Consider the following 22,699-nt stretch of genomic DNA (forward strand, 5'->3'; position numbering starts at 1 on the left):
AGCACCTCTATGCGTAACGATAGTTTGCGCTTCCGCAGTTTCCGCATCAACGGGCAACTGTTGGTACACTTGTGCCAAATCCAATTTAGCGAATATCTTCCCACCACCCAGGGAGTGGAGAAGGTGTTGAACCACCGGTACCGGGTAAGCACTTTGCTGAAGTGCGTGGTTCAAAGTGGCCCGATAATCCCCACAAATCCTTAACAATCCATCTGGTTTAATGGGTGTTACAATTGGGGTTTCCCAACGGGCGTGGTCGGTTGGTTCTAAAACGCCCTGGGCTATTAATTTATCGAGTTGCTCGTCGATCTTTGGTTTTAGTGCAAAAGGCACCCGACGAGGCTTAAGGCGGATGGGAGCTACTTCAGGGTTGAGGTTAAACAATATTGGGGTCCCCTTGTACTTGCCTAGTTCGTCTGAAAAAACGTCCTGGAATTCTTGGACGAGAGACTCCTCCCAGTCGTTGCTCTCAGCTCGGTGGACGCCGGCTACCTCGATCCCGAGCGGGGCGAACAATTGTAGGCCTAATAAGCTAGGCTGGTCACGATCGACTTACAGTTAGCGGTAGTGATGCGATACGATTCTTGAAGGAGACTTGTACTTGGCTGGAACCGACGACCGGGATTCTGTTGCCCTGGTAATCCTTGAGTATGATCCTTTGGGGGCTGAGGTCCTGACGACGGATGGCCGGGATTAGTTGCTTGAAAGTTTTCCAGGAAACCATTGAGAGGGACGACCCCGAGTCGACTTCCATCACGCAAGGTTGGTTCTCAATGGCGACCTTCACTCGGATCTTTCTTGCATCTAAGGATGTAGCGTGGCCGATGGTAATGGTTTGGTGTGCCTCCTCTTGTCTCGTTGAAGAGGCAGGTGTCTTATTTCTGTAGGAGTGGTTGTTCCATTGGTGGTTCTGGTGGTTCCGATTCGTGGACGCGAATCCCGAAGACTGGCTGCAGTTATTCTCCCTGCGCTTTGGACTGGACCCTTGCTTGCTTCTGCAGACCTTTGCAATGTGGCCTCTTTTTCCACAGGAATGGCAGAGTGCGTCGAGGAATTTGCAACCGGATCATGGGTGGTTTGCCCCACAACCCGCACATTGTCGCGGGAATCGTTGGTTTTGTTGGTCTCGTTCGGACCGGAGTCGGTTGACCTCTTCCTCATCACTTTCTGATGGGGATTCCAGGTCCTCATGGTGCGCCGTTGTTGAGTGCCTCTCAGGGCGAGGCGAGGTGTCATTCGCGAGTTGACGGAGCGGTGCGTTGGTGCGGCGCATTCGAGCGGCCGACTTCCTGGTTGCTTCTGCTGCAGTAGCGTCTGTGATGGCATCGGCAAGATCGATGTCCCCTTTGGCCATGATCTTGCTCTGCACCGTCTGGTCATCTAATCCCAGAACTATGTGGTCTCGCAAAGCTTCTTCGAGGTTGGAGAACCCACAGAGGCTCCCAAGTTCCGGAGGTCAGCGATGTAGTCTGCGAGACTTTCGCTTTTCCATTGGTCCCTCTGGTAAAATTCGTGTCTTCGGACAAGTGTGGGCACTATGGGTGCATAGTGGGCCTTTAGGAGGGGAGCGAGGGCGTCCCAGTCCATTGATTTCACCTCAGCCGGTTTTGCAAGTGATTTCGCCATCTTAAATATGGCCGGCCCGCAATGGGTCAGGAATATTGCTCGTTTCTTTCCGGTTGTCGCGTCCTTTAAGTTATTGGTCTCCAGAAACATCTGGAACCGATCCATATATGAGTCCCAGTCTTTGTTTGCCGGGTCAAATGGAGCGGGTGGTATAGCACCGCTGGCCATGTTGCTGTCGTTGGTGCGTGTTCAGCCACGTGCTCTGTTTGGTGCTCTTTAGTGTTCAGTCAGCTCTATCGTCTCTTGCATCCCACCCTTGTCGCCAGTGTTATATTCTGGGCATGGGTGCAAGGAACTGAGACGAGTCAGACAATTAGTGAACTTCAACTCTTTATTAAGGATCAGGAACAGAGCGAAAACCCTTGGGCAGCAGCAGCCCTTTTATAGAGCTAGCTACTGACCCGTTAACCAATGACCTGTGTCCAAAGGCTTAACTTATGCCCAATGAGAGATGTTAAACTAATAGCCAATCAGGTTGCTCCGTGAGGATCAATCCCTGTTCGCTATCCAAGGGCCAATCAAAAGTGCAGGGTTTCAAGCCTGCTTATCATGAGGCTTGATAAGTTTTATTAAATGTTTTTTTGTTATTTCATAACAATTAGTTAGGAATTTCCTCATCTTTTAAATTTCCTAGTAATCATAGCAATTTATTTTGTAAGAATAACAAGCATGAAGTTGCTTTCATTTCAAACTTTAGCTAACTTAATAATAATTCAAAGGCTTCTCCTACCTCTTCTCTCTCTCTCTCCCTCTCTCTCTCTCTCTCTCTCCCCCCCTCTCTCTTTCTACTTTTTTGCTTTTTCTCTGTTCTACTTTCATAGTAAATTAAATTAGCTAGAATATCCAGGAGATATTTTAAAAACTTCAAAGCATGTCCACAAATAATATACAGTATAAAATAGGTGCAGTATGAATACCAATAGAGCTTGAGATTTAAGTTCAGGAATCATTTGTTTAATGAATTGGATTTGTTTCAGAGGCTTAAAACCCGAATAGAAAACACATACAAGCATGCACACACAAATCAAAGGTGCAAATCCACCACCACCCAGCACAGATAAACTCCGTGGCTAAAACACTAATTACTAGAACCAAACGCCTGGCAGACAAGATACACATTAAGACTGAACTATGCACCCTGACCAAAGTACTGACAGCCAACGGCTTTCACAAAAGCAAAATCACCAGCTTGATCCACAAAAACACACTGAGACATAATAAAGACCCAGAAGATGAACAGACCTATGGAACAGCTGTCCTGCCCTACATAAGAGGCACTACAGACAAAATTAGTAAGATACTACACAGACACCACATCAAGACTGCCTTCAAAACAGACAGAAAAATAGCAGCCATCCTCAGAAACCCCAAAGATAAAATTGACCTGGAAAACCAAGGCATATACGAAGTCCCCTGTGCATCATGCCCAGCCACATACATTGGACAGACCAATAGAAGAATAAGTACCCGCCTGGATGAACACAAAAATGCAGTCAAAAAGCTGGAACACACTTCCTCACTAGTCCAACACATGGAAGCCACAGGTCATAGCATCAACTTCAATGGCACCAAAATCCTAGCCACTATAGAAAACCCCAGCCACAGAATCATCAGAGAAGCCATAGAGATTGAAAAAAGACCAGAAAGCATGAACAGAAGAGATGATTCCACCAGACCGTCAATCATTTGGAAGCCTGCACTCACAAACAAAAAATCTCCACACCACAAGCCAGGCAAACACCTGTGCACAAACAGATCCCCCTGATACCTCCAGCTCAAACACACCCCAACCAGGCACCCAGATGAAACCTAGCTTCCTAACTAATGATAGCCGTCCATTTACCCGGAGCCAAGCTGCACTAAAGGCCTCCAATAAAGTAACACAATGTTGCCAGCCAATCAAGATACAAAAAGAGCCAAAAAAACAGACAGAAGATATTAGAAACACCAATCAAGCAGAACACAGCAAACTCCAAGACCAATAAACACAGACCAAGACTCTCAACCAATCAGGATGAAGAAAAAACCATTCTGGCACAACAATAGGCTGCCCCAAATTCAAATCTGAAACCACTGTAAAAGCCTGACTCACAGATGAACACTATACAGAAGCCTGATGATGGCAGATGAGATTCTGCTGAAACGTCGCTACAACTTTAAAAGCACAACTGCTATGACGTGGGAAAATACCCGAACAAAGCTGAATGCCATACATGTAAGTACCACAAAACTTAAGAATATATATATATATAAATTCAAATCTGAAACCACTGTAAAAGCCTGACTCACAGATGAACACTATACAGAAGCCTGATGATGGCAGATGAGATTCTGCTGAAACGTTGCTACAACTTATCTTTGTAAGCTGCCCAGCATCACAGAGCATTGGGGAGCTATGTAATGTTCTTCAATAAACAATGCCATGTAGTACTTGCATCAATGAAGAGAAGCACAGAACTTTAATGGGGTGTAAAATTTGTGTATATATATATACACACACACACACACAAAGATAAATATATATATATATATATACAAAGATAAATTATATATATCATTGCATCAATGAAGAGAAGCACAGAACTTTAATGGGGTGTAAAATTTTAAGAAGGTAAAGCCATGACCCTTTTTAGATGTCTTCCATGATTTGATGTATTTGAAACAGATAAAAAGGGTAAACTTGCAAATATAGGCTTGCAGATATGGAATTGTTTTTCTCTGGTTACCTTAAACCAGATAACTCTGCTCTAAACACCAAATTTGAACAGTATCATTTGCTATTGCATTTCAGTATTACAATTTGACATAAAAATCCAATAGAATGTTTTCCTGTCATTGAATGCAAAATAGAACAAAGCATTTTTAAAGAACATCATAAAATATCCTCCTTTCCATTAAAAATATAGCAGAATTCTAATATCTTTAAAATCCTCCATTTCACATAATTTCAACAATCCCTGAGGTTTTCTGCACATAATAATATTAAATGGATATACCATTATGAAAACCAATTATGAGCCTTAGCTCTGTAGGCAACTCTGATACAGGAGCACAGAAAGTTGGTGTGTCCTTCTAAAAATCATTTATTTCCTTGTTTTCTATTCAAAAGAATTATTTTTCCATAAATATCTGTATATATAACGTCATTTTGTAACACTGGATTATTGAGCTTTTCTAATTAATGACATATCATATGTCAAGGTACACCTCAATTCTGGCTCTAAATTACCACAATTTACACCAAGGACCGGTACAAAAATGTTTTAATTTCTAACACAGTATTTTTTAAGATAAATTTTTATGCAATTGCTGTATCGAATAATTGCTTAAGCAATAGCACTGGAATCACTCAGTTGTCTTTAAAGTCATTTAACCAGTACTGAAGAAAACTGTTTATCTCCTCTCAAAGCAGCTCTTTAGAGGCTGCATAGATCTTCACTATGGCCTCTAATGATGGTTGCATGTCTAAAAGAAGTTAAACAACCTGTTTGTTTCCCATGTGATCTCAAGCCAATAGTGTCAAGGTTTACAACGGAAATGGAAGAACAGAAAATTTAAGCAAATAAACCAGTGTGAGATGAGAACTCCTAAGCTCAGCTAATGAGAGGCTACTACTCCAATATACAGGAAGTCTGCTAATCATTATCTTTCATATTGATCATTATCTGGCTTCTTTTTCACCCCGACAATGTATTTTTTTTCTGCATGTATTATTACTATAATTGTTATTGCTACTATTGATTTGAGATTTGAGGTAATTTGGGTCTGGTGTACATTTTAATTATGAAGACGAAAGGAGGAAAATAATAATAATATTTTATTATTGATAATTTCCTGATTAGAATTGTTTATTTATTCAGATAAATGGACTCTTCTGTTGTTTTTCTTTTTTTTAATTCATTGTTTTATTCATTCATCCGGCGTAATTGATATCATGCTTGCATTCAATATTTATTCATGATGGCTTTCTATCAACAAGTTTTCTTTCTGGAATGATTGGACAAATCTTTATTTTCTTAAAAGAATTCTCAGTAAAAATGGCTGCACTCATTCATTCCAAACAGAAGCTACCTTTTGCTATGATAATATGATTTTGTTAAAAACAATTCATTTACAAACTGCAATGGTGAAGATAAATTTACACATTTACTGTTCCAAGATTACTTGCTGCTTTTGCTGAAGTAGATGGAGTGAACTCTACACTGTGTTGTTCAAAATTCATATCAAGATATATGTGGATTTCTGGATCAGATTACCTGGCAAACATATTCTAAAACAGCGGTTGGCAACCTTCCTAATGCCGTGACCCTTTAATACAGTTCCTCATGTTGTGGTGACCCCCAACCATAAAATTATGGCTCGGTTCCTAAGACCATTGAAAATATGTGTTTTCTGATGGTTTTAGGCGACCCCTGTGAAAGGGTCGTTCGACCCCCAAAGGGGTCACGACCCACAGGCTGAGAACCACTATTCTAAAATGACATATTTATTTGTCATTTATATATTATTATTATTTTATTTACTATTAATCAAATTTATATGGCCAGCCATCTCACACAAAGTGATGCAGCAATCCATCAATTTAACTGTTAATTTATATAAATGCCTATAGTTACTGGTTCTACGAAGATTAATTTACACTCATCATGATATTGATAAAATTTATATTCAATAATTAAACCAATATGTCTATTTCTTAAAATAATATTAAATAATATAATTTTAGTATATTATGAAATACTTCAATATTTTGAAATTAAATGCCATTCTGGCATTATAGCACCAGGAAGAAAAGCTAAAGAAATCATTCCTGCTTTTTTCCTTTGATAAGATAATTGCTTACATTTTTATAGAGAAGTAAAACAATACAGAATGGCATTAGATCAGTTAATTCTTTTTTCTTTTGTTTAGATTTGATCACAACATTAGAAAAGTTCTTTGTACTAAAATTCATTTTATCATCCCACAATTGCTAGGTGAATGTATTATTTAACACATTGTTGTCATTTGTGTTAAAGCCAAACATAACATGTTGACTACAATCATCGTTATTGGATGTTCCAAAGAATCAGAAGTCCATAGACATCTGATAGACCTTTGTGCTCCCAATCCTTTCATACAAGATTTTTTTTCCCATTGAAATTTCCTCATTGAAACCAGTTGGGGAATAATTGATATCTGTGACATCACAGTTTACATAAACTAGAAAGAAATTATGCTTCCTTCCACTATTTGATGGAATCATCAGAGGTAAGAGCTCCTCTTCAAAGGCTCAAATTCTTGACCTTTAGTAGGAATATCTAATGCAGTTTTATAATTCTAGCCCACAGTTTCAGGCATCATAAATTTGAAGTTTTAGAAAATATATATTTAGAAAATATGTATTTTTTTCCTATGTTTATATTTATTTACTTTTATTGCCATTCTTATTATTTATACCTGTTGGATCTAGTTCATTAGAAGACAAAGTAGTTTGTCCTAGGAGACTATAATTAAGGGAAATAATCATATTTATTCAAGCTTAACTTTTAGCCTTCTACATTGTTTTAAACTATAGAAAAGTTCAAGCAATATCTTCCCACATTCACTTTGATCTTCTGCTCTCAAACAAAGCAGTCATTCATCCCATATGGTGTTCACTTGCACGATAAGAAGTAGCTTGTCTTAAAAATCATTGTGCATATAACTTTTATAACTACCGTGACATATGGAGAGCAAAACACAGCTTCATCAAAATTGTTTTATGGTGTTTTGAATATTATACTGAAACCCAGACATTCATCAAAACTATACTGTAGAACTTCTCCTTGATATACTTGTTCCATACTTGAGTGTCAATCCCTTCTGACCCTGATTTGTTTGTGTATTTGTGTTTATATGTATCTGTAAGAGAGAGAAAGAGTAAGTGTGTAGTATTATTTTCATTCATATATTATTTAAAAATTATCTTTCTGGTCTTTTATGCCACTATTATATTATGCACAATTGACCCATGTGTAAAATTATAATAACAATTCAAGCTGCTGCTGGTTTTTACATATAAAGTTTAAATTCAACACATTTTATAAATTGCTTTATTTGAATGCCCTGTTATATAGATTCTTAGGAAATAAGAAAAGCATTGTAATCTCTAGGACAAGCGAGAGCCATGTAGTTTTTGTGAAAAAATATATTTAGTATTCTCAAAAAAATACTTGTCCATATTAGGAAATGTAAAATATGACATATCTAAAGATTCTATTAGAAGTTGATCACTCTGGGTTGTTTTGAGATGTATTCATGCTTACAGTATTCCTGTTCAAACCATTAAGTCTTTAATTAGTCACAATTAAGTTTCAATGAATATCTTCTAAATGTAACTAAATATGAAACCAGTATACTCATTGATCCCTTTTTTTCTAATGATTAGGAATATTATTAGAACTGGACTGTTAATTCTAAACTGGAATTGTTCATTCATAGAAAAATCCAGATTAGTAATGACTGGGTATAGATAACAAAACAGATGGGCTATGAATTTAACAATGGTATAATAGAAGATGGGTCTTAGTTTTTAAGTTCCCACATGTACTGACTGCATGTCTATTTGCAATTTTCAACCAGTCCAATTTAGTTATGATCTGTGGGGGCATTCCATTTTTTTTCAATAGCATTTAATCTTTATCTTGACTTTTTTTTAGTATAGCATGTTGATCAGATGTAACAGGAAACCAAGCTTCCCATTTTTTAATGATTACAGACAAGACTGATTTTTAGCTTTGGCACTTCTACAGGTGAAACTCGAAAAATTAGAATATCATGCAAAAGTTCATTTATTTCAGTAATGCAACTTAAAAGGTGAACCTAATATATGAGATAGACTCATTGCATGCAAAGCAAGATAGTTCAAGCCGTGATGTGTCATAATTGAGATGATTATGGCTTACAGCTCATGAAAATCCCAAATCCACAATCTCAGAAAATTAGAATAGTACATGCAATCAATAAAACAAGTATTGTACATAAAACAATATTGGACCTCTGAAAAGTATAAGCATGCATATATACTCAGTACTTGGTTTGGGCCCCTTTTGCAGCAATTCCTGCATCAATGCGGCGTGGCATGGAAGCTATCAGCCTGTGGCACTCCTGAGGTGTTATGGAAGACCAGGATGCTTCAATAGTGGCCTTCAGCTCTTCTGCATTGTTTGGTCTCATGTCTCTCATCTTTCTCTTGGCAATGCCTCTATGGGGTTCAGGTCAGGCGAGTTTGCTGGCCAATCAAGCACAGTAATCCCACAGTCATTGAACCAGGTTTTGGTGCTTTTGGCAGTGTGAGCAGATGCCAAGTCCTGCTGGAAAATGAAGTCAGCATCCCCATAAAGCTCGTCTGAGGAAGGCAACATGAAGTGCTCCAAAATCTCCTGGTAGACGGCTGCATTGACCCTGGACTTAATGAAGCACAGTGAACCAACACCAGCAGATGACATGGCTCCCCAAATCAACAGAGTGTAGAAACTTCACACTGGACTTCAAGCATCTTGCAGTGTGGGCCTCTCCATTCTTCCTCCAGACTCTGGGTCCTTGGTTTCCAAATGAGATGCAAAAGTTGCTCTCATCAGAAAAGAGGACTTTGGACCACTGAGCAACAGACCAGTTCTATTTTTCTTTAGCCCAGGTAAGACACTTCTGACATTGTTTGTTGTTCAGGAGCGGCTTGACAAGAGGAATACGACATTTGAAGCCCATGTCCAGGATCTGTCTGTGTGGTGGCTCTTGATGCACTGACTCCAGCCTCAGTCCACTCCTTGTGAAAGTCCCCAACACTTTTGAATGGACTTTTCCTGACCATCCTCTCCAGGCTGCGGCCATCCCTGCTGTTTGTGCACCTTTTTCTTCCATACTTTTCCCTTCCACATAACTTTCTATTAATGTGCTTTGATACAGCACTTTGGGAACATCCAACTTCATTTGCAATTACCTTTTGAGGCTTTCCCTCCTTATGGAAGGTGTCAATGATGGTTTTCTGCACAACTTTCAGGTCAGCAGTCTTTCCCATGATTGTGATTCCTGCTGAACCAGACTGAGAGACCATTTAAAGGATCGGGAACCCTTTGCAGGTGTTGTGGCTTAATTAGCTGACTTTGAGCCTAGAATATTGAACCTTTTCACAATATTCTAATTTTTTGAGATTGTGGATTTGGGGTTTTCATGAGCTGTCAGCCATAATCATCTCAATTATGACAAATCACAGCTTAAACTATCTTGCTTTGCATGTACTGAGTCTATCTCATATATTAGGTTCACCTTTTAAGTTGCATTACTGAAATAAATGAACTTTTGCACAATATTCTAATTTTTTGAGTTTTACCTGTACAAAATGAAGAAATCTACACTTGACAGAATAACAGAACTGTAAGGGACCTTGGAGGTTTTTTAGTCAAACCCTCTGCTTAAGCAGGAAACTATTTCAGACAAATGATTGTCCAATCTCTTCTTAAAAATCTCTAGCAATGGAGTATCCAGAACTTCTGGAGGTAAGTTGTTCCACTGATTAATTGTTCTAATTGTCAAGGAATTTCTCCTTACTTCTAGGTTGGTTCTCCTTGAATAATTTCCATCCATTGCTTCTTGTCCTGTTTTCAGGTGCTTTGGAAAATAGGTTGACCCCCTCTTCTTTATGGCACCCTCTTAAATATTGGAACACTGCTATCATATCACCTTAGTCCTTTTCATTAAAGTAGATATACCCAATTCCTGCAACTGTTCTTCGTATGTTTTAGCTTCTGGTCACCTATTAATCTTTGCTGCTTTTCTCTGCACTCTGATGCAGAGTAGATACATACTTCACTGAAATAGCCTCTGTTTACTGATTACATATCAATAATATGAGCTATAGTTTTTACATTTTCTCTGTTCTTCTATGTATTTAGATAGGAAGGAACTTTGTTTTAATTGTAATAGTTTTTCTTTTAATGAGGCATTTCAGTTCACACTGTGTATCTTTCTCACTCAGTTATCATGAACATAGCTATGATATTTTTAAAAAGTAAAGATACCCTTGAGTCATGTCTCAAATTCTGACCTGGGTTTAGATTTCAGTTTCTATTTCGTTTGAGAATATTAAATATAGTTCCCCTTGTTAAAAACTTTGGTAAGGAATAGTAATGATCTGCCACAGAAGAAAGGTTTCCCTTTGGAACATCTCTGCAAAGATACATCCATTAGTCACACGATATGATTAATACCTGAAATTAATCATGTCACCATCTATTAAAATCGTTCCAAATTTTCAGTCCAAATTTTCAAATATTTCCTCTAAGTTTTAGATCATCTCTTTCCTTCTGTCTCAAGTATTTATGCTCCAGCTATCCATTTAGAAGCAAGAGCTCACTGCTGTAAGTGCTAGAGAGAATTGGAAACTAAAGAATTCTGCAAATAAAATGCTTGGGGTACACTGAATTACAAACTTTTTTAAAAAAAAATCCCTATTTTTCCTGATCACAAAATATTGACCTCTAGATTGAAATAAAATATTCTTCTATTCATATTTCTTTTTAGTAGTATCACCCTGAATAATTTTCCCCAAAACAATATATATTATTTTTAAATAAAATATCCATGAGATTTTTTTCTCTTCAATTCATGAGCATGCTTCAAACATGAACATACAGTACATTCTAGCAGAGCTCATTCACATCTGAAAATTAAACTAGCTCTTCTCGTCTCCATTGCCTTGTATTTTCTCAGTCCCTGGAAAATAAAGAGATTTAGTTCTAAAGTTACTCAGCATTTCATGAAGCTGCACTTACTCCACTCTCTTTGAATATGGTAATGCCCCTGATAACAGCAGCACAATAATTAATAGCAGATTTTGTCAATTTTCTGCTTGACAAAATCCTCTCCAAGCTTCACCTACATCTTTTCCCATCATGCAGGATTATATTCTTTAGTTTCCTCTTTTTAACCCTTTGCAATGCATCCCCATTTGATGTTCAACACCTTCAATGGATAATGCAAACCTGAGCTCTGCCTGTTGTTTAAACAGCCACAAAATCTGGTGAGTATTTCATTGTTTTCAATCATTTCTTTCAGGGATCCTGCGCATCATTTACCCTCATCAGCATGCAATTGGTTAAGGAAAAATAGCACAAGTCACAATATACTGTCCAGACATTATATGTAGAATTGGAGCAGGAAATTGCAGCCATTAACAATCCCTTGTCTAACAAATTACAGGCTTTCAAAAGACATTAAAATCCTGCACCATCTTAGCAGGACTGTCTATATCACAGCATTCACCTACCTCCTGGAAACAGAATTACCAAGCTGAACTGTTCCCTTGTGATATCACAATGAGATGTAAGCTTGTCTATAAAGAAAAAACACCACATTTATTTTTTGAGGGACATTCCCTACATCATGTCATCAACTCAACAAATTTCCTATCCATCTCCTTCCTAATATGCACAATGTTTTAGGAAGGTAATTTAAATGAATTGGATTCGCTTCCTGTCCCTTTCTGTTTCACACTGTGGCTTCTGAGACTGTATTGGTATTACAGTATATCATTCTAATAAAGGACATACCGTGTTTCTCATATAATGAGGCCGGGTCTTATTTTTTTTTGAGCCCTGAAAAAATGGCTAGGGCGTCTTTTCGGGGGTGACTTAATTTCCCCCCCCCCCTTGCATCTTTGGGTGGGTGGGCGGCGATGGCTTGGATGTTGACCTCGGCGTTGGTGGGGCACTTCGTATTGGGGTCAACGCAGGCAGCACCATATCCAGGTGCGCAACAAAAGTACTTCCTAATGGCAAGGCCCCCCCCCACCATTCCCCCCATTTCGCATGTTTTAATATAGGCCTTAATTTGGGGAGAGGGGCTTAATTTCATTTCATGCCTATAAAACATGCTGGGACTTTCTATTGGGGGAGGCCATATTGTTGGAGAAACAGGGTATCTCAACTTGGTCTCTGCTCAACAACAGAAACAAATATCCTCTTCCTCACCCACCTACTCCTGTTATACCAAGATATTTCTGGCCACTGTAGTTTGTCTCCATTTTGCACCAGCTACTTATTATGCATTCATCTCTCTTTTTTAAAAAAAGGCCTATTCAGGTGGTCTAGAGGGAGGCCATCACAAATGGCAGCCTGAATCAAGGGATTTTCCTTCAACATCCAAATGACATGCTGCGGTGAGAGAATTAAACAGATGACTGACTAATGCCCTTTTGCCTGCAGATGGAGATGGGATAGCCAACTTGTAAACCATGGGCTGACACCTGGGGCGGGTGTGTGTGTGTGTGTGTGAATTAAACCACTCTGTCATTGTGTTGCCACTTTCTCATCATGACTGCTTGTTTGCTCTCAAGTGCCTCCATTGAAAGCCTTCGCAATTTTCTGAGACTTGTTTGCCAAAACCCTCAGCACAGCTTCGGCTGTAAACATTTATCAGGAGAGAGGAACCATCTCTGACACTGGCTGGGAATAGTTGGCTTTTAGGTATTTAATTAAAACATTAAGCATTGGATGGGAGGAGAGGAAAACTCTTTGTGTCAACATGTGGATAGATCAGCTTGACAGCCAACGAGATTTGCTAGAATAGAGATTGCCTGCAAATGTTTTCTTCATGTGCTTCCCTCCTCATCCCCCTCCTCCCTGCACTGCTTTGTATAAGAGCTGCAATAACTTGAGCTTCGCTCTGCCTCATGCTGTTAGTTGTGGCTTTGAGATGGCGCCCCATGCTGTCATTCCCCTGATTCTTTCAATCTGGTTGTTAGCTTTAATTTTTGAAATCAAGATTGGATTGTGACAAGGGCTTGTAATGAAAAGTAGGAAAGAAAAGTGGCTGGAAGTCTGGGGAGGGGCTGCACTGAAAGAATACTCAAATTGTGAATGAGAATAAATACATTTGTCCCACGATAAAGTTGCAGGATCAAATTTGACTCAGTCAGATCTGGAGAGAGAAGTTTCCCTGATGATAGGTTCCAGCATGAGCCTGAAAACTTGAAAGAATAAACCATTGGTCCAGGTGACCACCTCAGAATGGATCCTGCATTCCCTACAAGCCAGCACATAGAGATAATGACCAAGCATAGTTGCCCCAATTTTGCAAATTATCCAGTTTTGATTATTATACCTAGAGAGGAGCTCTGACACAACCTAAGTGCTCTTTGATGTTCATAGCATTTAAATCCATACTAATGTGGATTTATTGTAATTTATACCAGTAGAATTGAATTCTTGTATTTATTATTGTATCTTTAAAAAAAAAAAAAAAAAGGCACCAGCAATTTCCCCCTACTTTGCCCACTTCCAAAGTAAATGCTTAGATTTGGAATCATCCGATGGATAGATTTTGACTCATTATTTCCTAATAAATTATATGGCACAAAGTTTGCAAGCATTTTATTAAAAATATTACTAGAAATAGGCCAATCCATTCTATCTGGAAGTTGTTATACGTACATAATATACTGCAAAAATTTAAATTGATATTAACACTGTTTTCATAACTAGACAATAATATTCAGGTAACATTGAACTATCATCAGTTATATATCTTACATTACTGAGGTTTTGAGGAGTTTTCTATCTAGAAGATGGAGAATCTACAATGTGATTAATAAAAGAGAGACAAAAGGCCATGGAGTTTTTGAAGTAGGCAATATAATATATTAAGTAGTACACTCTTGTCTCCTTCACAATAAAGATGTACAAATAAGATCAATTTTAGACTAGACTGTTTAGCAAATTATCCCACACATATTTTTAGAAACCCGTCTCCATACATGGCAGTATTTGATAAACAAGAATGGTCTCAGAGGGTATAAAGGGTTATGTACAGAAGGATTCCATGCTTATGGTATCAGTTGCAAAAGATAGAAAACTCGTTATTGAACCCACCCCCACCCTGTAATAATACTGTGTTATCTGGCATTTACTAAGGAACATGATGGCTCATGTGGTTAGGATACTGGGTTGAAGGTTAGCAAGCCCATGTTTGAGACTGAGTGCTCTCTTGTCCTTCACTTCAACTCTAGCCAGGACATGAAAAGAGCCCTCAACTTGGCATCTCTCAGGCATGACTGATGTCACTAGCTTACCTTTCAACCCAGAAATGCTTCTGAAACTGGTCAATGCAATCTGACATTTACTTGAGGATTTAAAATATAAAATAATTATTTTGTAATATTACTGAATTTCATTTAATCGCTTTTCTCTCTTTCCTGTTTACTAATGTTGAGTCCAAATCTGCCTGATTTTTATATAAGAATTTCCCTTGGCATGGAATTGAACATCTTGGCATTATTTTCTTTTTCATGCCTTCACTCTGACATCTCCATTACTGCCCAAATTTCCCAACCAATGGGAAGACCTATCTCCTAAGGTCCTCCTTCCTGAAATTTATAATTGTATATCAGTTTGTGCCCTTGCAAAATTTAAGATGTCATGCATGAGATGAAGCTCAAACTCAAGGCAAATCGCACCAAACTTGATGGCAGGAAATACGACTTCAGCAACAGAGTGGTCAATGTTTGGAATACTCTACCTGACTCTGTGGTTTCTTCCCCAAACCCCAAAAACTTTAACCTTAGACTGTCTACTATTGACCTCACCCCTTTCCTAAGAGGTCTGTGGGGGATGTGCATAAACACACCAACATACCTACCATCCCTGTCCTATTGTTTCTTTTTATTTTCCTTATATGTATCCATTTCATGTATTCATAACCATCCTTATACCTGTTATCTGAAAATTGCTTGACAAAAATAAATAAATTATTTAATAAAATAAAATAAATAAGTAATTAAATAAATAAATAAATAAAAAATGATAACATCAAATTTTGGGAATCCCTTCCTTTAACCATCCAACCATCCCCTTATCTAGTCACATTCTACTGAAGTCTGTTTTGTTTCACATTCTATTAAAGTCTATTTTGTTTAGGCATATTACCTGTTTTTCTTTTTGGATGTTTAATGCCTGGCCTTTTGCTTTTTAACTGCTGCAGCTGTTCAGTTTTATGGGTGGTTTTTTATTGTTTTATAGTCTATTGTGTTGTTTTTATGGAGCAGCTGCAGTGGCCTAGAGGTGGAGCTCTCGCCTCACAATCAGGAGGCTGTGAGTTTGATCCTAGGTAGAGGTTAATATTTGGAATAGACTCCTGCTTGAGCAAGGGGTCGAACTAGATGACTTCCAAGTTCCCTTCTAACTCTGCTATTCTATGAGTTTTAAACTGATATAAGCCAGCTTGTGAGCACTGTAGACTGTAGAAGGGCAAGAGATAAAATTTTCTGGGAAACTATTTAGCTGCTGTTTACTTTCTCTCTCAAGTCTGTAGTGCTTACCTAATGAGATGAACTATATCTTGACTCCATGGTCTTTCAGCTTAGGTGTGCAGCATTAATAACAGAGAGCCATCCATCACAAGCGGCTGAAGCTATCAGAGAAGTACGAGGTGACTACTGCCATTTCTATAATTATAAAACTTACTGTATAATTAGACTATGACTTGCTCATTGGACAGTTTTGCCCAAAATGGCCTGTATGTTATCTGTCTTCATGTCATTTATCTTGGCTGAGCCAAATTGTATTGCATAAAACTGAGAACTGATTTGTTTAATTTGGATTTAGTATGCAGTTGGCTTAATCACTATACTGTGTAAATGATTGATCATAGCTTATCCTGTTGTATGAATCAACTGCTTTTACATAATAAACACTTGGTGGGTTAAATGAACAATGTCATGATTAAATGCAACTACATTAAGTTTATGATGAGGATTCATGACAAACTACATGTCCCTGAAGCAGTGGCGATGGCATTGCAGCAGATTCTGTCTGGAAAAAGCAGAGATTCTGGAAATATTCCCTTGCACTTTGGACTGATGCTCCTCATAAGTAAATTGCAGGAACTGAAGGTTTTGTAATGTAATGTAGTCTATAGAAGGAAAGAGGGTATTGCTGGAAAAAAAACAAAGGGGGGAATTACTGTAATTTTGATTTAGAAATGTTTGAACAACTGGGCAATAAATTACCTGAATCATTTGTTACTAATTTGACAACTTTTGGGGAAAATAGATGAACATGAATGAGGAAATGAAAAAAGAAAAAAATGGAAGTTCTGTAAAAGTGCGTAAAGATTTAAAAACAAAGGCAATGTGGAAATTCTGGAGATTAAGACAGAATCTATAAACAAAGAGATGGAAATAGAATGATCATCTGGCTCTATTGGAATTGATGGAAGGTGTAATAATTTTCTTAGATGCAGAGAAGGCTTTTGACTGTTAATTTGGGCTTTTTATTCAAGGTTTTGGAGAAGAATGTGACTTTTGGAGAGAACTTTACAAAATGGTTAAGATTGATTTACAAAAAGCACAAATAACTGTTAATGAATATAGAGATAACAAATCTCTGACAGGAGGAGCATCTTCTGAAATGAGTCCAAACAGGCTTGAGTGATCCAACAATAGCAAATCATGGCCATAAAATGCATTATTTGGCGATTGCAAGACATTTACTATCTACGGGTCACCGGGTCAATCAAAACTGTTTTAAAGTTCTACTATGCCACCAGAACTCTTGTTGCCTGCAGTTTGCTGAGACAGTTGCCATTAACCAGCTTGTCCTCGGAACAGCTTGCCCTTGGAAGTTGTGAGAGAGCCATCACTTGAGACTTTCAAGAAGAGATTGGACTGCCATTTGTCAGAAATGGTGTAGGATCTCTCGCTTGGGTGGGCGGGTTGGACTAGATGACCTACAAGGTCCCTTCCAAGTCTGATTATCTGTTTGATCTGTTTGATCTGTCTGTTTGAACCATTTGAAGCCCCTCTCCCTATGCAGAAATGGCTTTATGTCAATCTACACCTCCCATGGGCATAAGGCTTTCCATTGGTTGTTTTCCTGCATACATTATAGGCTTAATTAATTAATGCCCTTGCTGGATCTTATACTTGAGGCTGATTTTAACTGTGTTATTGTAATATAGGTACTGATGAATCAATACGAAATGCTTGCATCTACCTCTGTTCATCTTTTGGCTGTATTGTTTAAATCTTTGAGACATAAAAAATGAACAGAGTTTGGGATAGATGGATAAACTATACAGGTAGTCCTTAAATTATGACCACAATTGAGCCAAAAATTTATGTTGCTAAGTGAGAGATTTGTTAAGTGAGTTTTTCTCCTTTTTATGACTTTTCTTGCCATAGTTGTTAAGTGAATCACTGCAGTTCTTAGGTTAGCAACATTTTTGTTAAGTGAATCTGTTTCCCTATGACTTTGCTTGTCAGAAGGTTGCAAAAGAGGATCACATGACCTCAGGACACTGCAATTGTCATATATATGATACAATTGCCAAGCAGCTGAATTTTGATCACATAACCATGCAGTCATAAATGTGAAAAACAGTCAAAAATCACTTTTTCCAGTGCCATTGTAACTTCAAATGGATGCTAAGCAAACTATTGTAAATCAAAGATTATCTGTAGTAAAAAAAATGCTTTTGTACATGATAACTACAAGATTATATATGTATAAAGATGGAAAGATTCACAGTGAAGAAACAGATGGTGAAGATGGTGGAACTTGCTGAGATAGCTAAATTGACTTCTTTGATTAGAGAAAAGACAATACATTTATTGATGAGTAGAAACCAGTTATATCTTTTGTGTGTGTGTGAAATAGAAAAAGAATGAACTTATGATTTATAGTTTTGATGATTACACAAGATAGATAGTAGAAGTAAGGTGTTATAAATATAGAGTAAGAAGTAAATTTATAAAGAAGATCAGAACCCATCCCGGAGGGTCCAGTAGGAGAAGTATATTGTGGGTCTTGTCCGGCAAAGGAATTTCTTCAGTGGGATTTAGAGGAAAGCTACTTTTCCTTTTCATCCTATTTTTCTAATCACTGTAACTGCTTCTGGTTTTTTCTCTCTCTCTATTACATCCTATATTCAATTCCTAATCTTGTCTCCCTGTTTTTTTTCTTTAATTTGTTTTTGTGTTCCCCCTAAACTTATTTGGACCCAAGTGATTCAAATGATATTCTAAAAAAAGAAAATCCCAGCAAAAAGCTTTTGTTTATTTTCAAGGAGCTACTTAAATGTTTAATGACATTAGCTCCTTGCAAATAGCATTAATTTCCTGCATATGCAAATGTCCTTAATGTGAAACCCCCATAACAGGTAGAATGTAGAAAGTTAATGAAGCCATGTAATTAGAATCACATAGTGACTGCATTCCCTGGAGAATAATAATGTGATAATATACATAGGTTTTCACATTCTTTGGAAATAACAGCTTATAATTTGAAAATAGATAGTAAAATATTTTCATTATCTTCTGCCATCTCCTAAGGCAAATTGCAGGTACAAATAAATGGTACTCTGATTAACTTCCAGTGGGGGGATGGTGGGCAAGAGCATATATATGCTGTCGTATACTACAGCAGAAAGACGGTCTGGCATCTTTTCGTATTCTTTGCAGGAATATTCAGATTTTATGTTTTTATTTATTTTATTTTGTCAAGCGATTATAAGATTACAGGTACAAGTATAAACATGGTTATGAATACATGAAATGAACACTGTTCTGGCATCCTTTCTTGATTGTCTCAACCATTAAAACAAGAAGGCAAGCTAAATATTGACTGGCTTCCATTTCTATTTCTTTCATGTATAAAGAAAACAACATCAGATTTCAAACATGTTTAATCAGGTATTGTAGAAAGGCAGGAAATGAGCAATACATTGTTATAAAAACCATCTTATGTGGAAGCCATTGGCTTTAAAAATAGAATAACAGAGTTGGAAGGGACCTTGGAGGTCTTCTAGTCCAACCCCCTGGTTAGGCAGCAAACCCTACACCATTTCAGACAAATGGTTATCCAACATCTTTTTAAAAACTTCCAGTGTTGGAGTATTCATAACTTCTGGAGGCAAGTTGTTCCACTGATTAATTGTCTAACTGTCAGGAAATTTCTACTTAGTTCTAAATTGCTTCTCTCCTTGATCAGTTTCCACCCATTGCTTCTTGTCCTGTCCCCAGGTATTTTGGAAAATAGTTTGACCCATTCTTCTTTGTGGCAGCCCCTGAGATATCAAAACACTGCTATCATGTCTCCCCTAGTTCTTCTTTTCATTAGACTAGACATACCCAGTTCCTGCAACCGTTCTTCATAAGTTTTAGCCTCCAGTCCACTAATCATCTTTGTTGCTCTTCTATGCACTCTTTCTAGAGTCTCAACATCTTTTTTTACATCATGGTGACCAAAACTGAGTGCAGTATTCCAAGTGTGGCCTTATCAAGGCATTATAAAGTGGTATTAACACTTCACATGGTCTTGATTCTATCCCTCTGTTTATGCAGCCTAGGACTGTGTTGGCTTTTTTTTTGGCAGCTGCTGCACACTGCTGGCTCATATTTAAATGGTTGTCTACTAGGACTCTGAGATCCCTTGGCTTGGTAGCGTTCTTAAGCAAATTATATAGAATGAATTCTGATGGCATCCAGGACCTTTTTTGGATGATGTATGTAAAAATAACAGTGTGCAAGGAGAATAGGATTGTGTTCACTGGGCTCATCCTTTACTCTCTAGGCCACTGTTTATCAAATAGCTTGCTGGCTGTGGAATTCTGGGAGTTGAAATCCACACATCTTCAAGCTGCAAGGTCGAGAACTGCTCTAAGCCACCTCCTGACAATAGTGGCAGACCCTTTCATGAAATTTAAATATTGAATTTCAATTTGAAGGACCAAGAATTGTCACGAATGCATCATATGTCTTGCATGTCTTAGTCTGATCATTCCTTATCCCTTATGTCAACAATGGTCTTCCAGTCATGTACTCAAACAGTGCCAACACTGAGGCCAATTTATTCTTATAAACTCTTTTTATTTTCTAAAATTTTCCTGATACCAATTCATTTTTTCTGAGTTACATTCAGAATTGTATGAATAACCATAACAAATGTTATGAAATCATTCTTGGTGTAGTATTTTGTATAAAATACTTTTCCTGTATGCATTTCTATATACATTTTTTCTCTATACATTTTTTTATTAAAACCATACTTTTTCTCTATACATTTTTTTATTAAAACCATTTTGATCTAAAGCATTACAGCAAATACTAGGATGCAATTCCCATTTCCCACAATATAATCACATGAGAAACTATAACTGATATCCACTGTTCTGTTTATCTTCATCATAAATCTGCATTTACAGTGATGTCATAATTAGATTATATATGTTATAATTTATTTATTTTTATTAAAAAAACTGTCCTCAAAGGAAGTCTACATATGACTTTGGACAAAGTACTCAAAATTCTGAAGAAATATATTTTAAAATATGCTAAACATTATTTTCACAGCAATTTTAGGCTAAGAATCTACCACAAAACAAAGGTCAAATCATGCATTTCACTTTATGATTTTTAGAATGCTTATTAAACCTGTCTGGGTTCAATACAGTTAGATGCTTCATTTCAAGGAGTGGAACAAAATCCATTTCAGTATTCAAAGTGAAATATTAGAGGCCACACCTTGCCTTCAGAAGGACAAGTTTGTTTGTTTAAAATGTATATGGCCTCTTTATTGATACATGGAGATTCAGGGCACAGCAGTAAAAAGCCATAACTTAACACACACACTTTATAGATAAATGTGATGTTAATACATGTAAGAAAGGAGTAGAACAATCACCCATATTGACCCAACACTTTCCTCCATCCCAATTTGCACAACCTTCTCTCTTTTTCTGAAGGACAGTGAAGGGCCAGAGAAAGAGCCAAAGTAACATGATGGAGCTACTTTGCTCTGGTAAATAAAAAGATTGAGCTACTTCATTTGGAGGTTTGCTTTGATTGAATCAAATTCCCATCAAATCATTCCATCAAAGCTCTTCACAGCCTTAACTTTTACCTCTCAAATAAAACTATATCTTGACTAAGCTGAGCCCTAAAGAGTTTTCATTCTCACTGGAATTGTATCAGAAATACATAAGGTGAAATAGTTCTCTTGGACTAAATTCTTGTGAACTCTCTTGGAATAACAATGATACAGATGCAAACTAGAGATTATTTTTTTCCTTTGAGTTTAAAAATTCAATAGTAGAGTTCATTCAGAGTGCACGTATACTAGTAACTGGTGGAACAGATGAAATGTTCTTCTCTTGGTTTTTTTGTATAACAACTCATTCAGTGCAACCATATTTTCTTTCTCAAACAATATTAGGTAAAACCACTAAGCTATTCAGCCAAAGGAGTCCAATGTGGATGATTATTTTAAGGCATTTTATTGCTTTGTGGCTATAGTTTGGTCAGCATATTTCTTTGTGAATTTAGTAAACTTCCACTAGCATTCAATATTTTAGTATTTTAGTATTTATTTGATTTGTCAATCGCTTACAAGATACAGGAATAAGAATAAATATAGTTTTGAATACATCAGATAGATACTTATAAGAAAAATTAAAAAACAATAGGACAGGGACGGTAGGCATGATTGGTGCACTTGTGCACACTCCCTAAAGGCCTCTTAGGAATGGGGTGAGGTCAATGGTAGACAGTCTAAGGTTAAAGTTTTTGGGGTTTGGGGAAGAAACCATAGAGTCAGGTAGAGTATTCCAAACATGTCACTCTCTTGCTGAAGTCGTATTTCCTGCAGTCAAGTTTGGTGTGGTTAACCTTGAGTTTGTATCTATTGTGTGCTCTTGTATTGTTATGATTGAAGCTGAAGTATTCATTTGCAGGTAGGACATTGCAATGTATGATTTTATATAATCTATTTAGATCGGACCGGAGGCGGTGTAGTTCTAGTTTTTCTAGGTCTAGAGTTTCAAGTCTGGTGGCATAAGGTTCTGCAATGAATTGAGGAGCGGAGAACTCTTCTTGTGAAATATTTCTGTGTTTTCTCAACTGTGTTAATATCAGATATGCAATGCGGGTTCCAGACTGATGAGCTGTTTTCGAGTATTGGTCTAGCAATTTTATTTTTTTTAATAAAGTTTTATTTTGGTTTTCACACACAAAATACAAGTAAAACATCTTTTTTGAAAATAGCATGGTCCCGGGTTGAATTTC

Source organism: Notechis scutatus, chromosome Z (genome assembly GCF_049901735.1).
Source record: "Notechis scutatus isolate UNSWTSFEM ecotype Mainland chromosome Z, rNotScu1.2, whole genome shotgun sequence".
In the NCBI taxonomy this organism is placed as follows: Eukaryota; Metazoa; Chordata; class Lepidosauria; order Squamata; family Elapidae; genus Notechis; species Notechis scutatus.